This window comes from Ornithorhynchus anatinus, chromosome X5, assembly GCF_004115215.2.
Source record: "Ornithorhynchus anatinus isolate Pmale09 chromosome X5, mOrnAna1.pri.v4, whole genome shotgun sequence".
Lineage (NCBI taxonomy): Eukaryota > Metazoa > Chordata > Mammalia > Monotremata > Ornithorhynchidae > Ornithorhynchus > Ornithorhynchus anatinus.
In genome coordinates, this window is record NC_041753.1 from 9,551,214 (window position 1) to 9,570,518 (window position 19,305).

Genomic DNA, 19,305 nt, shown 5'->3' on the forward strand with positions numbered 1-19,305 from the left:
GAAAAGAGCGTGGAGATTTTGGGAGCCAAAGCGGGAAATCACCTCAGGTTAATTCATTCATTCAGTCGCATTGACTGAGTGCTTACTATGTGCAGAGCACTGTACTAAGCGCTTGGAATGTACAATTTGGAAACGGATAGAGACAATCCCTGCCTAACAATGGGCTCACAGTCCTAAATGGAGGAGACAGACAACAAAACAAAACGAGTAGTCTGGCGAAACGGTACCCCCAGGGAGACACCTGTGGAGCTGTGCGTTGGTTGGGAGAGGCTTCATCGGAACCCTCACCTTTGAGGGGCCACTCCTGGACCCCGGGCCCAGGTGTCTCGCCCAGTGGTGCCAGGTTTAAGGATTCCCCCTCCAGCCCAGGAGCTGCCCTCTCGTGTTCCTGTCCGGCCTCAGCAGGATCACATAGACCTTGGGCCCGAAGATACAGCCGAGGAGCCCGGCACCGGAGGCCAGGATAGAGAAAACCTCCACGGCCACCATGGCTTTGCCCCTGGTGCTCGGGTAGGTAGGAAGGAAGGAGACCCAGACGCTGCAGAACACCAGCATGCTGAACGTGATGAACTTGGCCTCGCTGAAGCTGTCTGGCAGCTTCTGGGCCAGGAAGGCCACCGTGAAGCTGACCAGGGCCAGGAGCCCCATGTAGCTAAGGACACAGTAGAAGGCTATGGCGGAGCCCTCGTTGCACTGGACGACGACGACCCTGGCCTCGGATGACATGTTCCGCATCGGGGGACGGTGGGGAGGTCCCCAGTCAGACCGTGCAGATGCCCACTTGGATCAGGGAGCAGATGCCGACAATGGAGGGAGGTGCCCTGGGCCCCAGCCATGTCCCCATCCTGCTCCCCGGCCCGGTGGCCCTGAAGGCCAGGACCACGGTGACCGTTTTGGCCAACACAGCCGAAACGGCCACGGAGAAGGTGACTCCAAAGGCCGTCTGTCTCAGGAGGCAGGTGGCCGGGCTGGGTCGGCCGACGAATGTCAAGGAGGACAGGAAGCAGAGCAGGAGGGCGGTGAGGAGGGCATAACTGAGACCACAGTTGTTAGTTTTCACTATGGGGGTGTCCCAGTGGCAGATGAAGACCTCCAAAGCCAGAGCAGTGAGAAGAGAGAGACAGAGGGCTAAGGAAGCCAGAACCATTCCCAGAGGGTCCCAGTAGGAAAGGAAGACCACGGCTTTTGGAACACACTGGACTCTTTGAGGATTTGGAAATTCATCTCTGGGGCACTTGATGCATTGATCCACATCTGAAAGGAATAAATGGAATTTTACACCTCCTTGACCTCGTATCTACTCATTCATTCAATAGTATTTTCATTTGATAATATTTATTGAGCGCTTACTATGTGCAGAGCACTGTACTAAGCGCTTGGAATGTACAAATCAGCAGCAGATACAGTTCCGTGCCCATTGACGGGCTTACAATCTAATCGGGGGAGACAGACAGACAAAAACAATAGCAATAAATAGAATCAAGGGGGTGAACATCTCATTAAAACAATAGCAATAAATAGAATCAAGGTGATGTACATCTCATTAACAAAATAAATAGGGTAATGAAAAATATATACAATTGAGCAAACGAGCATAGTGCTGAGAGGAGGGGAAGGGGGGTAGGGGGGAGCAAAGGGAGCAGAGGGAAAAGGGGAAGCTCAGTCTGGGAAGGCCTCTTGTAGGAGGTGAGCTCTAAGAAGGGTTTTGAAGAGTGGAAGAGAATTAGCTTGGCAGAGGTGAGGAGGGAGGGCATTCCAGGACAGTGGGAGGATGCGGCCCAGGGGTCAACGGCGGGATTAGGCGAGAACGGGGGATGGTGAGGAGGTGGGCGGCAGAGGAGCAGAGCGTGCGGGGTGGGAAGTAGAAAGAGAGAAGGGAGGAGAGGTAGGAGGGGGCAAGGTGATGGAGAGCCTTGAAGCCTAGAGTGAGAATAATAATAATAATGTCGGTATTTGTTAAGCGCTTACTATGTGCAGAGCACTGTTCTAAGCACTGGGTTAGATACAGGGTAATCAGGTTGTCCCATATGAGGGTCACAGTTAATCCCCATTTTACAGATGAGGTAACTGAGGCACAGAGAAGTTTAGTGACTTGCCCAGAGTCACACAGCTGACAAGTACCAGAGCCGGGATTTGAACCCATGACGTCTGACTCCCAAACCCAGGCTCTTTCCACTGGAAGTTTTCGGGTGACATGGAAGTGCAGGAGTGATAGGACGTAGGGGAAACAGGGTAAGAAGCTGAGCAATCCATCAGGGAAGTCCTCTTGGAGATGTAATCTCAGAAGGGCCTTGAAGGCCGGGAGAACAGAAGGTCCTAGGTGCTTAGTACACTCCTCGGCCCCACTTCTTGCAATGAGGCATGAAATTCCAGTCCCCGGGAGAAGGAAGTTGACGATACAGATGCTAAGGAAATTCAGAGTAGAGCAGCTAGAAAAATCAGATGAAGGAGCTGCTTCTGAAAGACTGCAATGTGTTGAATGACTCCACTGCATCGTACTCTCCCAAGTGCTTGGTACAGTGCTCTGTACACAGTAAGTGCTCAAGAAATAGCATCCATCGACGGGAACTATAGGTTTGGTTCAGGCTGCCCAGTTGCCCTTCCATTTGGATTTGTCCCACGTCTTGACCTCCGCCCTACTTAACCCTACAGCCCTCCTGCTGGTGTTCTTGATTCATTTTAATGGCCATGTCCACCTCTCAATGGTAAGCTCCTTGCGGGCAGGTTACGTGCCTACCAACTATTATATCGATATAATGGTAAGCACTCCATTCATACTGTGAATTGATTGTGGGTGGGAAACGTGTCTACTAACTCTGCTGTATAGTACTCTCCCAAGCGCTTAGTAGAGTGCTCAACACATGATGGCTGCTCAATCGACAGCATTGTTGCTGTCGACAGATTGATGGGGACATCAAGAAAGCCTCCCAATTTGCAAAGGCTGTGGACCAGACAGAGTCCAATGTGGCCATTTATTGCAGTATTGTACTCTCCCAAGTGCTTAAAACAGTGCTCTGCACACGGTCATTGCTCAGTACTTGCGACGGAATCAATGATTGAACGAATGGACCCCAGTGAGACAATAGGGCCAGGAGGCCACTGGGGGTTCCAAGTGTTCCATGCCCCCCACCTCCCGCCTGGTGTAGTGGACAGAGCCCGGCTCTGGGAGTCAGAAGACCTGGGTTCTGATCCTGGCTCCATCACTTCTCTCCGGGTGAATTCGGAGCAAATCACTTCTCTTTGCCTCGTTTACCTCATCTATAAAAAGGGGGTTAAGACTGTAAGCCTCATTTCTGACGGGGACTGTCCAACCTGCTTAGCTGATATCTACCCTAGCAGAGCGTACAGTGCCTAGCACATGGAAGATACCAGAAACTAGAATAATAATAATAATGAAACTAATAATAAACCCTCAAGTATCTTGGTGCTTTCGTCAGAGACTGAGGCTCAGATCGGAATTATTGTGGCATTTGTTAATATTAAGCAGTTACTATTTGCCAAGAAGTGTACCAAGTGCTGGAGTAGACACAAGATCATTAGAACCCAAATGGGGCTCACAGCCTAAGTGGGAGGAAGAATGAGAATCGAATCCCCATTTGGCAGATGAAGGAACTGGGCCACATAGGAAGTGAAATGACTTGTCTGAGATCACAGAGCAGACAGGTGGTGGAGTCCACATTTGCACCTGGGTCCACTGACTCGGAGGCCCGGGTCTTCTTCCACTAGGCAGAAGGAGAGCTGCATGGCGTAGTGGATATAGAACAGGCCTTGGAGCCATGAGGTCATGTGTTCTGATCACAGCTCTGCCACCTACCTGCTGTGTGACCTTGGGCAAATCACTTTACTTCTCAGTTACCTCATCTTTCAAATGGGGTTTTAGACTGTGAGCCCTATGCGGGACAGGGACCATGTCCAACCCAGTTTGCACGTATCTACCGCAGCGCTTGGTAAAGTGCTGTGCCCATAGTAAGTGCTTAGAAAATATTAGGCCTCAGTGGCTGCTACAGGTTTATTACCATGTGATGTAGAGGAAGAATGGCACTCTGCAAATCAGAGGACTTGGGTTCAAGTCCTTCCTATGCCACTCGCTTGTTTTATAATCCGGGGCAAGTCAATTCCGTTCTCTAGGCCTCAGTTTCCTCAACTGTAAATTGGGATTTAATTCCTGATCTCCCTCCTACTTAGACTGTGAGTGGGGCAGAGACCGTCCCCAAAACGTTTACCGCAGGTCTTAGAACGGTGCTTTTCATTTCTTTTTCTGAATGGTATTTGTTAAATTCTTACTATGTACCAGGCACTCTACCAAGCACTGGGGTAAATACAAGCTAACCAAGGTGGAGACAGTCCCCGTCCCATCAGGGCCTCACAGTCTTAATCCCCATTTTTCAGATGAGAGAATTGAGGCCCAGAGAAGTGAAGGGACTTACCCAAGGTCACAGAACAGTGGAAGAGTTTAGGATTAGAACCCAAGTAAGTCCTTCTGACTTCTTGGCCTGTGCTTTATCCACTAGGCCATGCTGCTTCCCTAAACACCAAATAAATGCTTAACAAATATTACGATCATATCATATATCTTATATGGCATATCGTGATGGCGCCTCGGACCCCATTCCCGCTCAACTTATAAAAACCATCGCCCCTGCCCTCCTCCCTTCCTTAACTTCTATCTTTAACCACTCAATCTCCAATGGCTCCTTCCCCTCTGCCTTCAAACATGCCCATGTCTCCCCCATCCTAAAAAAAACCCTCTCTCGATCCCACTTCCCCTTCCAGTTATCGCCCTCTCTCCCTCCTACCCTTCCTTTCTAAAATCCTAGAACGAGTCGTCTACACTCGCTGCTTAGAATTCCTTAACTCCCATTCTCTTCTGGACCCCCTCCAATCTGGCTTCCGCCCCCTCCACTTTACCGAGACTGCTCTCTCTCTAAGGTCACCCATGACCTCCTTCTTGCCAAATCCAATGGCTCCTACTCCATTCTGATCCTCCTTGACCTCTCAGCTGCCTTTGACACTGTCGACCATCCCCTCCTCCTCCACACCTTATCTCACCTTGACTTCACGGACTCCGTCCTCTCCTGGTTCTCCTCTTATCTCTCTGGCCAGTCATTCTCGGTCTCCTTCGCAGGAGCCTCCTCCCCCTCCCATCCTGTAACTGTTGGAGTTCCTCAGGGGTCAGTTCTTGGCCCTCTTCGGTTCTCCATTCACACTCACTCCCTTGGTGAACTCATTCGCTCTCACGGCTTTGACTACCATCTCTACGCAGATGACACGCAGATCTACATCTCTGCCTCTGTCCTCTCCCCCTCCCTTCAGGCTCGCATCTCCTCCTGCCTCCAGGACGTTTCCACCTGGATGTCTGCCCGCCACCTAAAACTCAACATGAGCAAGACTGAGCTCCTCATCTTCCCTCCCAAACCCGGTCCTCTCCCAGACTTCCCTATCACCGTGGATGGTATGACCATCCTTCCCGTCTCTCAGGCTCGTAACCTCGGTGTCATCTTTGACTCATCTCTCTTGTTCACCCCACACATCCGATCAGTTACCAAGACCTGCCGGTCTCACTTTTACAATATCACCAAGATCTGCCCTTTCTTCTCCACCCAAACGGCTACCTTACTGCTACAGGCTCTCGTTATATCCCGACTAGACTACTGTGTCAGCCTTCTCTCTGATCTCCCTTCCTCCTTTCTCGCCCTGCTCCAGTCTATTCTTCACTCCGCTGCCCGGCTCATCTTCCTGCAAAAACGTTCTGGGCATGTCACTCCCCTTCTTAAACACCTCCAATGCGTGGCTCAGTGCGAAGCCTGGGCTTTGGAGTCAGAGGTCATGAGTTCGACTCCCGGCTCTGCCACTTGTCAGCTGTGTGACTGTGGGGAAGTCACTTCACTTCTCTGGGCCTGTTACCTCATCTGTAAAATGGGGATTAACTGTGAGCCTCACGTGGGACAACCTGATTACCCTGTATCTACCCCAGCGCTTAGAACAGTGCTCTGCACATAGTAAGCGCTTAACAAATACCAACATTATTATTATTATTATTATTATTATTATTATAAACTTCTGCTCAAAACAAAAACTCCTCACTCTAGCCTTCAAGGCTCTCCATCACCTTGCCCCTTCATACCTCTCCTCCCTTCTCTCTTTCTACCGCCCACCCCGCAAGCTCCTCTCCTCTGCCACCCACCTCCTCACTGTCCCTCGGTCTCGCCTATCCCGCTATTGACCCCTGGGCCAAGTCCTCCCGTGGTGCCAGAATGCCCTCCCTCCTCACCTCCGTCAATCTAATTCTCGTCCCCTCTTCAAATCTCTACTTAAAGCTCACCTCCTCCAAGAGGCCTTCCCAGACTGAGCTCCTCCCTTTTTCCCTCTGCTCCCTCTACCCCCCCTTCACCTCTCCGCAGCTAAACCCTCTTCTCCCCCCTTTCCCTCTCTTCCTCCCCTTCTTCCGTCCCACCCACTCAGCACTGTACTCATCCGCTCAACTGTATATATCTTCATCACCCTTTTCATTTTGTTTATTTTGTTTAATGAGATATACATCACCCTGATTCTATTTATTTGCCATTGTTTTTATGAGATGTTCTTCCCCTTGACTCTATTTATTGCCATTGTTCTTGTCTGCCTGTCTCCCTCGATTAGACTGTAAGCCCCTCAAAGGGCAGGGACTGTCTCTATCTGTTGCCGATTTGTACATTCCAAGCGCTTAGTACAGTGCTCTGCATATAGTAAGCGCTCAATAAATACTATTGAATGAATGAATGAATGAATGTATTTGTTAAGCAATTACTATGTGCCAAGCACTGTCTTAAGCCTGATGAATATCGTAGATTGTATCGCATCTCCAAAGCTCTCCTGGATTGTCCCGCCCGGCCGACTGCAGTTAGACGGAGCAGCACAGTTCTCGGGGAACAACTACTGGTTTGATTGCTGATATCTCCATCGGGACAGGGCATGCAGTTGTAGCAGCAGGCGGCTTTCTTTTCCCGAGCTGTCTTCCTGAATCCTGGCCGGCAGCTCTCACTACACACGGAGTGGGGGGTCTGCACGAAGAGAGGAAGAGGGAAACGGCAGTGGCCTCTGAATCCATCCCCGCTTCCAGCCCCATGGCAGACACGTCCACTGGCTACGTCCCGCCTCTGGCCGGGAATGCTCTTCCTTCTCAAATTGGCCAAAAGGTCACTCTTCCCACCTTCAAAGCCCTACTGAAGGCACACCTCCTCCAAGAGGCCTTCCCAGATTAAGCCCCTTTTTCCTCAGCACCCCCCCCTTCTGTGTCACCTCGACCTGCTCCCTTTTCTCTTCTTTCCTTCTCCCCCCACCACAGGACTTGTGTAGGTGTGTAAATATCTACAATTCCCTTCATTTCTAGTGATGCCTGTTCACTTGTTTGGATGTCCATCTCCCCATCTCTAGACTGTAAACTAGTTTTGGGCAGGGATGGTCTCTCTTTATTGCCATATTGTACTTTCCAAGCACTCAGTACAGTTCTCTGCACTCAGTAAGTGCTCCATAAATACGAACGAATGAACAAATGAAAGTACAGTAGGAGGGGGTGAGCTGTTCGAGTGCTTTCAAGCCGGCAACAAGGAGTTCCCTCACTTCATTTCATCCAATTCTACAGCCCTACCAGCTTCTGGTCCCAGATGACAACCTCCGATCTCTTTCAATATTGCCTCCTCCTTTAAATCGATCGATTAGTGGTATTTCCAGAGTGCTACTGTATGTGGAGCGCTGCACTAAACAATTGGGAGAGTACCATAGAACAGAGTTGGAAGGCTCACTCCCTGCCTGCAATGAAGCCAGAGGGGGAGATGGACATTGAAATGAATTATGATGATGGGCAGAAGGGCTGCGGGATGGAAGGTGGGGTGAACGCCGGCAGGAATTGGCCTCGTTGAAGCTGTCTGGCAGCTTCTCAGTCGGAAAGGCTACCGGAAGGCTGGTCGAGGCCAGGAGCCCCACCTCGCCTGAGATGCAGTAGAAGGCGATGGAGCCCTCATCGCACCGGTCGACAATGACCCGGGCCTCGGATGCCATGTCTGTGTCGAGGGGGATGGTCCCCAATCAGACCATGAAGATGTCCACTTGAACCAGGGAATGGACACAGATGATGGGGAGAGGCTCCCTGGGCCCCGGTCACATCCTCATCCCGGCTCCCCAGCCTGGCAGCCCCGAAGGCTGGGACCGCAGTGACTGTATCTGACAACACAACGGAAATGGCCACAAAGAAGACGACCCCAGAGGCCATTGTTGCAGGATGCAGGCCGTCCCACCCTCCTCCTGCCCCGCCTCCTCCTTTCCATCCTCTCGCTCTTCCTCCTCCCCGACCTTCATTCTTTACCTGAGAAACCAACCCGACCCATGCTATCTTCTCCTCACTGATGGTGAAATCTTGTGCGGCTGAGACCAGGGACCTGAACTCTCCCACTTTTACAAAGACTTTGGTGCCATTCTGCAAATTCTGATAGTTCAGGATGTCGAACATACTGGTGGACCAGCCGGGGTCATCCAAATGGACCTGCTCACCGACGCCCATCTGGACCTGAGCGTTCTTCAGGGACGAGTGGAGCTGCAGAGAGAGAGAAAGACCAGTGACTGAAGATACCAAATAAGCAGTGTTGTTCACCTAGTGAATAGAGCCTGGGCCTGGGAGTCCCAAGGACCTGGGTTTTCATCCCAGGTCTGCCACTCATCGGATCGGTGGCTTCGGGCAAGTGACTTTACTTCTCTGAGCCTCACTTCCCTTGTCTCTCAAACCGGGACTAAGATGAGGATCCCCAACTGGGACTTGGACCGGGTCCAACCTGATTAGCCTGTATGTACCACAAACACTTAGAAGTATTTATTGGGTGCTTGGAATGAACAATTCGGCAACAGATAGAGACAATCCCTGCTCATTGACTGGCTTACGACTAATCGGGGGAGACAGATGGACAAAAACAAGACAACTTAATCATGATAAATAGAATCGAGGGGACGTACACCTCATAAACAAAATAAATAGGGTAATAAAAATATATACAAATGAGCACGGTGCTGAGGGGAGGGGAAGGGAGAGGGGGAGGTGCAGGAGGAAAAGGGGGAAAGGGGGCTTAGCTGAGGGGAGGTGAAGGGGGAGCAGAGACGGAGCAGAAGGAGCAGAGGGAAAAGGGGAAGCTCAGTCTGGGAAGGCCTCTTGGAGGTGATGAGCTCTCAGCAGGGCTTTGAAGAAGGTAAGAGAGTTAGTTTGGCTGAAGTAAGGAGGGAGGGCATTCTAAGACAGCAGTAGGACGTGGGCCAGGGGTCTACGGCGGGATAGGCGGGAATGGGGGACAGTGAGGAAGTGAGCAGCAGAGAAGTTGGAGGGTGCGAGGTGGGCAGTAGAAAGAGAGAAGGGAGGAGAGGTAGGAGGGGGCAAGGTGATGGAGAGCCTTGAAGGCCAGAGTGAGAATTGTTGTTTCGTGCGGAGGTTGATAGGCATTCAGTGGAGGATTTTAAGGAGGGAAGTGACATGCCCAGAGCGTTTCTACAGGAAGATGATCCGGGCAGCAGAATGAAGAATAGACTGGAGCGGGTAGGGACAAGAGGAAGGGAGTTCAGAGAGTAGGCTGACACAATAATCCAGTCGGGATATTATGAGAGCTTGTACCAGTAAGATAGCCGTTTGGATGGAGAGGAAAAGGCAGATCTTGGCGATATTGTAAAGGTGAGACCGGCAGCCATTGGCGATGGATTGGATGTGTGCGGTGAATGAGAGAGCTGAGTCAAGGATGACACCAAGGTTGCGGGCTTGAGAGACGGGAAGGATGGTCGTACCATCCACAGTGACAGGGAAGTCAGGAATAGGACAGGACTTGGGAGGGAAGATAAAGAAGCTCAGTTTTGGACATGTTGAGTTTTAGGTAGCGGGCAGATATCCAGGTGGAGACGTCCTGGAGGCAGGAGGAGATAGGAGCCTGAAGGGGGGAGGCGAGAACAGGGGAGGAGATGTAGATTTGTGTGTCATCTACATAGAGATTATAGTTGAAGCCTTGAGAGCGAATGAGTTCACCAAGGGAGTGAGTGTAGATGGAGAACAGAAGAGGTCCAAGAACTGACCCTTGAGAAACCCCTACAGTTAGTGGATGGGAGGGGGAGGAGGAGCCCACGAAGGAGACCGAGAATGAACGGCCAGAGAGATAAGAGGAGAACGAGGAGAGGACGGAGTCCGTGAAGCCAAGGTGAGATAAGGTGTGGAGGAGAAGGGGATGGTCGACAGTGTCAAAGGCAGCTGAGAGGTCGAGGAGGATTATGATAGAGTAGGAGCCATTGGATCTGGTAAGAAGGAGGTCATGGCTGACCAGTCTCGGTAGAGTGGAGGGGACGGAAGCCAGATTGGAGGGGGTACAGGAGAGAGTTGGAGTTGAGGAATTCAAGGCAGCGAGTGTAGACGACTTGTTCTAGGAGTTTGGAAAGGAAGGGTAGGAGGGAGATAGGGCGATAACTGGAAGGGGAAGTGGGGTCGAGAGAGGGTTTTCTTAGGATGAGGGAGACATGGGCATGTTTGAAGGCAGAGGGGAAGAAGCCATTGGAGAGGGAGAGGTTAAAGATAGAAGTTAAGGAGGAGAGGAGGGAAGTTTTTATAAGGTGAGCGGGAATGGGGTCTGAAGGACAGGTGGAGGGGGTGGCACTTGCGAGGAGGGAAGAGATCTCCTCTGAGGATACTGCAGGAAAGGATGGAAAAGTAGGGGAGGGTATTGGGAGTGGGGAGGCAGAAGGGGGAGGGGTTACTTTGGGAACCTCAGACCTGACTGGGTTAATTTTCGTGATCAGGTAGGTGGCCAGATCGTTGAGGGTGAGGGATGGGGGAGGGGAAGGAACAGGGGGCCTGAGGAGAGAATTAAAAGTCTGGAAAAATTGGCGGGGGTGACAGGCATGGGCATCACTGAGGGAAGAAAAGTAGTTTTGCCTGGCGGAGCAGAGGGCAGAGTTAAGGCAGGAAAGGATAAAGTTGAAATGAATAAGGTTGACCTGGAGCTTGGACCTTCGCCAGCAGCGCTTAGCAGCTCGAGCATAAGAACGAAGGAGGCGGACAGAGGCAGAGACCCAGGGATGTGGGTTAGTGGAGCGAGAGTGGCAGAGGTAAAGGGGGGCGAGTGAGTTGAGATGAGTAGAGAGGGTGGAGTTGAGAGCAGTAACCTGTGGGAAGAGAGGATAGGGAGGCAAGATGGGGAGAGATGCTTTTGGAGAGATGGATGAGATCAAGAGAGCAGAGGTCTCTGTGGGGGAGTAATACAGATTTCCAGGGGGAGAGAGTGTGAGAGAGGAGGCAGGTGAGAAGGTTAATGGTCAAAGAGAGGGATTTCAGAGTCGGTGAGGGAGGAGATAGTGCAGCAGTAGGAGATGACGAGATCGAGGGTGTGACCAAGTTGGTGAGTGGGCGAGGTGTGGTGGAGCAGGAAGTTGGCAGAGTCGAGGAGTGATAACAGGCAGGCGGCAGAGGAGTCACTGGGTACATCCATGTGGTTGTTGAAGTCTCCGAAGATCAGAGTGGGCAGAGAGAAGGAGAGAAGACACTTAACAAATACCATTTAAAACAAAAAAGTGAATGATCCTCTGAGCCTGGAATGGTCATCCTTGACCCAACCCACATGGAAGATATCCAAGAACTCAAATATCTGCACTCTTATTGCCTGGGCCACAGAGGGACAAGAGTCTTCTTAGGATGGGCCGCAGGGAAGGAGGGAACGAGGGGAGAATTACCTGCCATGGATGAGGAAGCCGACTTGGACCATCCCACAAAGTCTCCCAAGTCTCCGTGTCCTTCTCAGCCCTGATCTTTTGGAGGAGGGCCTGAGCTATGGCATATACAGCGCTGTATATTTTGTGACTCTGAGAAGACAGATTCATGTCCCACAGGTCCAAGGGCCTGCTCTCCATCGTACTGTTTTCTTCACAGAATCTCATGGTATGATATGGACCAGGACAATCGAAGATCCACAACCAGAACAGCAGTAGAAACACGTCCTGTGGATATTTCTGAGAGTTCACGTACCGTTGGAAATCCCTGAAACCCGGAATCTCCTCCCAATGGACTGAGAATACCAAGGAGCCCTGGAACATGGTGTTATTTCTGAAATAGATATTTATTGTAAAATCCCAATCGGAAGTGGTGATCCAGACGTTACCGTGAATGGGTCTCAGTTTTATACAATATGAAAATAACTGTAAAGAGAATGAATCCCCATAGGTAGCAACTACGTTTGCCGACGATGTAATCATTTGTTCGTGGTTACAGTAGGACTTGAGTCCACTTTCACCAATGTATATGTCGATTCTTTGGACGTAAGCCACACAGATGCCATTCTTGGCCATCTCCTCTGAACGTCTCCCCACGTATGTCACTGGTGACCAGGAGGCCAATCCAGACCCAATGAAAATGTTTTATGAGACGGACCATCCCCGCGGGCAGATCCGAGGAACTCTCAGAGATCTGATAGAGAGATGGGAAGTGGGCCTTATCTCTGAGAGTGGGGTCCTCTGGGCTATAGGAGATCTACATGGGAGACAGAACCGGGGGAAGAGGAGACTCTGGAGTGGACGTACCGGCAGATGGACACCATCACTCCACATTCCCAAATCGATCAATCTATCATGGGATTTACTACATGTAGAGCCCTGTGCTACACACTTGGGGGGATACAGCAGAGCTGATGGACAGGCTACCTGACCACAAAGGGTTTACATTCTACAGAGGCCATTCTGGGCGAAGACACCGGTCCATTCCATTGCCTTTGTCTCCTTTGAAGTATTTCCCACCCGGGGGTGTTCCACGGGCCATCAGAAAATCAATCCAAGGTAAGCTCTGCTTCCCTTGGTGGGATGCATCGTATTAGGCACTTGGGAAATATGGAATACCACTGAGAACCTGGGGAGCAGCGTGGCCTAGTGGCAATCCTGGGTTCCGTTCCCAGCTCCACCCCTGGCCCGCTGAGAGAGCTTGGACAAGTTGTTTCACTTCCTCCTATGTAAAAGGGGGCTCCAATGCCTGTTCTCCCTCCTTTTTCGACTAGGATCCTGATGAGGGAAAAGGATTGGGTCTGATCTGATCATCCTGTATCTTCCCTGGCTTTTGAACAGCGCTGGACAAGCTGGAAAAGTACCCTAATTATTAAGAAGGTGATACATTCCCTGCCCTTATACCGGAATGGGGAAAGTGAACTGAAAAATATTTACAACTCAGTTGGTCTAAATAAATAATTCAGAGCATCTAGAGGAATAGATATATTCACATCAATTTCATTGCCTTTGGCTCCTTGAAGGGAGTCTCCCTGCCTTGGAATGTCCATGGGATAAGGCTCAGGGCAGTGGCTGGCACAGAGTAGTGCTTAATGGATCCCATAAAGAGACGACAACATCAACAACAATAACCTGAAGTCGGTCCTCCAGCCTCTCAGCTCATCGTGAGCAGAGGATGTGTCCTTTTCTTGTTAGAGAGTACTCTCCGAAGCACTCACTTCAGTGCTCTGCACCCAGTAAGTGCTCGGGAAATGCTGCTGGATGGTCTGTCCCTACCTGTTGGGATCCCTTATCGGGGGGAGCTTATGGAGTCCCAGCAGCCAGGAGCTGGTCGTGGTCACCTCTAAATTCATCCCTCCTATGACAGCCAGCAGCTTGTCCCGCCGCTCCGGTTCACAGCTGTAGTTGAGGACCGTCTTGGCTCTCCCCGAGTGCAGAGCCATGGAGCTCTAGGCTGTTATCCTCTGCAGGAAGTGGGCGTTGAAGATGTGGAAGCCCAGATAGATACTGGGTAACGGGTTGGGGTCCTTGTTGATCTCCTCCATGGCAAACTGCAGGGCCAGGAGATGCTGGTAGTGTTTGGTGAAGTATCTGTAATGGAAAGGATGGGAGATGACATCGAAGGGTGGGGACACAGCAGAAAGGACTAGGCCCGAGGGGTCGGATGGACGAGTTCCTAACCCAACTCCAATGCTTGCCTGCCTGGTGACCCTGGGTGAGTCACTCTGCTTCTCTGAGCAGCAGATAACTCATCTGTGAAATGGGGATGAAGACCGTGAGCCCCAAGTGCAACAAGAACTGTGTCCAACCTGATTGGTTTGAATCTACTACAGTGCTTTATAGAGTGCCTGGCACCTAGGAATGCCTGTGATTGATTGGTTTGAGTTTCCTGAACAGGTACACATGGGTTCTACTCCTCGCCCCTTGCCCACAGACATCAGTACCATAGTCATGGCACGGTGGAGAGAACACAGGACTGGGTGTCAGAAGGCCATAGGTCCATTCATTCATTTGATTGTATTTATGGACTGCTTACTGTGTGCAGAGCACTTTACTAAGCGGTTGGAAAGTACAATTCGGTGTCAAATAGCGACAATCCCTGCCCAGTTTAGAAGGGAGGAGACGGACATCAAAACAAGTCAACAGGCAACCATAGCACCGATATAAAGAAAGAGAATTACAGATATAGATCTACACATCAGAACAAACAAAACAGTCATTAAGACAAATAATAGTTATAGATATATACACACAGACACAAGTGCTGTGGGGCGGGGAGGGGGGAAGAGCAAAGAGAGCCGGTTGGAGCGATTCGGTGGAGAGGGGAAGCTGAGGAAAAGGGGGGATCAGTCTGGGAAGGCCTCCTGGAGGAGGTTAGCTTTCAATAGGGCTTCCGCGGGGGGGAAGTGTGATTGTTCAGCAGATGCAAGGAGAGAGGGCGTTCCAGGCCAGAGGCAGGACATGGGCCGGGGATCGACGGTGCGACAGGAGAGAGCGAAGCAGAGTGAAGAGGTTAGCGTCAGCAGAGGAGGGGAGTGTGCGGCCTGGGATGGAGAGGGAGAGAAGGGAGGTGAGGTAGGAGGAAGCAAGGTGATGGAGATAAAGTCAGTAGTGACTCCACCAGTTGTCTGCTCTGTCACCACGGGGAAGTCTCTTCACAACTCTGGGCCTCAGTTAACTCATCTGTCAAATGGGGATTGAGACTGAGAGCCCCAAATGGGATAGGGAACATGTCCATCTTGATGTGCTTGAATCCACCCCAGCGCTTAGTACAGTGCCTACCACATAATAAGCACTTAGCAAATACGATTATTATTACTATCCGTTTCCCAGCACTCATGCCCACTGTCCTCCCTTTCTCCCCCACCCAACAGTGCCATCTCCTGCTCTGTTCCCACCTGTCCTGCATCCCAAGAAACAGAAACACTTATTCTGCGGTACCGGGCATGTAAAATGATGGATCTCTGATGTGCTTAAAGGTACCAACATTATTTGTATTCACATCCAGAGAGAGGAGCCCTCCGATCACCACATCCCGGTGTAGCCGGTGGAACAATTCCTCTTCGAGGTGCAGGAACCGTGGACCATCGTGCACTGGACATCACGGAGTTGGGAGAACAAGATGGTCCACAGAAGACTGAGCCTCATGGCCACAGTCCTAAAACACAGAGAGAAAACTACTCACTGGAGGGACAGGCAGATCCAGACACTGAGCAGTTGAGATGAGAGAGCCGTTAGGCAATTCCGGGTCCCCTGAGGATTCGTTCCACACGGCGGTGCAGCACCCGAACGGAGACGGTCCTCGCTCCAGGACGGTGGAGGGAGCAGACGAGGGGGCATATTTATATGGATGCTTTGGGCTGATGCAAGAGTTACCAGTTCCACCTGACGATCTTTGTTTTCGATGGCGTCAGTGACCAGGGACTCCTCTTCCTCCTCTCTCTCCTGGTCCCTACCCCGCTCCCAGAGAGGCTGCGATCACAGTCGCTGAGGAAAACGGACTCGTAAGCTGCACCTGCGCACCCCCAATTCCCGGTCAAACAACTGTTGGAAACGCGTCTGCTAACTCTCCTGTAGCATACTCTCCCAAGTGCTTGGAACAGTGCTCTGTGGAGAGTAGTACTCAAAAAAGAGCATCAGTTGAGTGTGGGCAGGAGCATGCCTACCAACTTGGTTGTATTGTACTCTCCCATGTGCTGAGTAGAGTGCTCTGCCTAGAAAGACAGAAAGTGCTCATTCAATACCGTGGAGTGATTGTGGGCAGGGAACTGTTGAATTGGTCTCTCCCCACTGCTTAGCACAGTGCTGTGCACAAAGTAAGTGCTCAGTAGATACCATTGATTGGTTGATATGTAGAACGTCCAGAGGGAGCCTAGGAAACTGGAACCTCAGTGGAACCAGGTCTCTAAAACGGACTTGATTCTTCTTCAAACATCAAACACCACCGTGTCCTCAGGCTTTGTGTCCCTTTGCCAACAAGCTTTTCTGGTCTCTGGAGCATCTCCAGTGTTACAGACTGAGCGGTATGGCCTAGTGGAAAGAGCATGAGCCCAGGAGTCAGAGAATGTGAGAATGATCATTGTGGTGTTGGTTCAGCACTTACTATGGGCCAAGCGCTGGGGTAGAAACAGGTTCATCAGGCTGGATGCAGTCCCTGGCCCTCATGGGTTTTGCAGTTGAAGAAGGAAGAATAGGGAATTCAATTCTGGCTCAGTGGAAAGAGCAAGGGCTTAGGAGTTAGAGGTCATGGGTTCTAATCTCGGCTTCACCACCTGTCAGCTGTGTGACCTGGGGCAAGTCACTTAACTTCTCGGTGTCTCAGTTACCTCATCTGTAAAATGGGGATTAAGACTGTGAGCCTCACGTGGGACAACCTGATTACCCTGTATCTACCCCAGCGCTTAGAACAGTGCTCGGCACATAGTAAGCACTTAACAAATACCAACTAAACTTCTCTGTGCCTCAGTTACCTCATCTGTAAAATGGGGATTACAACTGTGAGCCCCACATGGGACAACCTGATCACCTTGTATCCCCCCAGCACTTAGAACAATGCTTTGCACATAGTAAGCACTTAACAAATACCACTATTATTATTATTATCATTATTATTATATATCATAATAAAAAGCCCCAACACTATTAGTGGTGTCTTATTTGAATATGAAATGCAATGATATATACGTATATTGCTAATCATATGGAGCGCTACCCCTCTATATATAGTCACAAATCATTGTTCTTCATATATGATGGTGGTATATATGCTCTGCACACACTAAGCGCTCAGTAAATACGATTGAATGAATCTAATGACAGTGATATGTATATCATTTAGAGATACATGTTATATTGAGAAGCAGCGTGGCTCAGTGGAAAGAGCACGGGCTTTGGAGTCAGGGCTCATGAGTTTGAATCCCAGCTCTGCCACTTGTCGGCTGTGTGACTGTGGGCAAGTCACTTAACTTCTCTGTGCCTCAGTTCCCTCATCTGTAAAATGGGGATTAAGACTGTGAGCCCCACGTGGGACAACCTGATTCCCCTATGTCTACCCCAGCGCTTAGAACAGTGCTCGGCCCATAGTAAGCACTTAACAAATACCAACATTATTATTATTAATAGATATGATTATTAATGCTAACAAAGCAGAAAGAAAAGAGAACAAACGGTGAGATACAGAATGTGGCATGAAATGAATCAGATGAACCAAACTTGCCAAAAATGGGCCTGAATAGTCCAAGGTTGGCAAAGCCTCCCTTTCATTTTTTAATGGTCTCTGTTAAGAGCTTATCAGGTGCTAGGCTCTGTTCTAAGCGCTGGGTAGATAGAAAATACAAAATCAATTGAATGTGTTGAGGGCTCACTATGCACAGAAAAGGGAGGTAGAGGTCCCCTTCTAGTTCGGGCTGTCTTCTGGCTGAAATGCAGTCGTCCCTTCACCCAAGAAAAGCTAAACTTCATTATCATCATCATCATCCTCATCATCATAATCACCAGAGGCATATATTGAGCACTTACTGTGGGCAGAGCACTGAACTAAGTCCTTGAGAGAGTCCTATACAACAGAGTTGGCAGACATGTTTCCTGCCCACAACGTGCTTACAGGCTGGAAGGGGAGACAGAGGTGAGTCGAAATAAAGAATGTATAATATATAGGTCATTGATGTACTCCTAAGTGCTGTGGGGAACTTCACTGGGGCAGTGACTGTTGCACTGGGTTTTTCAATCAATCCGTGATCAATGATGTTTATTGAGCCCCTACTAGGTGCACAGCACTGTACTGAGCGCTTGGGAGACTATGATATGACAGGATTAGCACCCAGTTTCTCTGGCCGTAACGGGCTTACAGTCTCTCCTGGCTACCTGGGGGCCCTGCTGCCACCTTGAACTGGGTTGACGCGGAAAGCCGGGCTTTCTCTTTCCTCAGAAAGTCTGTGCCAGGAAAGTGTCCTGTTACCACTGATAATCAGAAGCAGACTTACGGCCAAGAAGATGAACAACAGGACCATGTGGACGTTCGGTACGAGAGGAAACTCGGCCCCGGTGTTCAATAATACGTTCAAGGTGACCGAATTGCTTCTGTACAGGAGGTCATAGAGAGCTACCAGGAGAACAATGCATTTGGCTGCTCGAACCTTGGGCATCAGCCTAGAGGGGTGACAGTGTCCGTGCAGGTGCCCGACTAAGTTGTGGTGCCCATGCAGTAGAAGCCCCATGTAGATGCTGGCTCCGCTCATGAGCCCTATAAAGAGCAGATCGCGCAGGGTGAAAATGATGGAATTCACCAGAATGATGCCCATGTTGACACTGACTGACGAACAGTATTTTAAAAGAAGTACACTGCGAGCCCTGCTCTGGTTTTGAGGGCCAGTCACATACTTCAGCGCGGTAACGTCAAGGAGTGAACTGAGGATCCAGAAGAGAAGGCATGAGAGGCCGACCGATCTGGGGGGTCTGTCTTTGATCGGGGTCCAGCAGGGGGTCCGGGGGCTGAGGGTGATGGCCTGGAACACGCTCAGGAGGGACGTGGTGCTAATGGAAAGGCCCCAGGCCACGCGGTAGCAGTAGAGGAGGATTTTGCAGTCAATGGCATTCAGGAGATTTTTCCAGCTTCCAAGCCTCCGTTGTCTCTGGGATTCCCTGGCTGAGCAGTACGATGGTGTTGTCCAGGCCCAGGTGAGAGAAGATCTGGTCGATGGGCCTCAGGATGGAGCGGATGGAAAATATCAGGAGAACGATGTTCGCAGAAGCCCCTAGGACTATCTGCACTCTCAGCAGGATGGCAAAGGAGACCTCGTCCACATTCATCCTCTTCAGATCTCAGAGGAGCCTGCCAGAGATGATAAAGGAGAGTCGAACACTAGAGGAGGAAGAAGTGTGGCCTAGTGGCTACAGCAAAGGCTTGGGAGTCAGAAGGACTTGGATTCTCATTCCTGCTCTGCTCCGGTCTGCTGTGTGACCTTGGGCAAGTCACTTCACTTCTCTGGACCTCGGTTCCCTCATCTGTAAAATGGGAATTAAGACTATGTGCCCCATGTGGCACACGGA

General features: G+C 50.5%; 2 pseudogenes; both read right to left on the reverse strand.

Annotated features, from left to right (window-relative positions):
• Positions 1-345: 345 nt before the first annotated feature.
• On the reverse strand, positions 346-13,700 carry LOC114808104 (annotated as a pseudogene).
• Positions 18,117-19,065, reverse strand: ORNANAV1R-PS3321 (vomeronasal 1 receptor ornAnaV1R-ps3321 pseudogene; annotated as a pseudogene).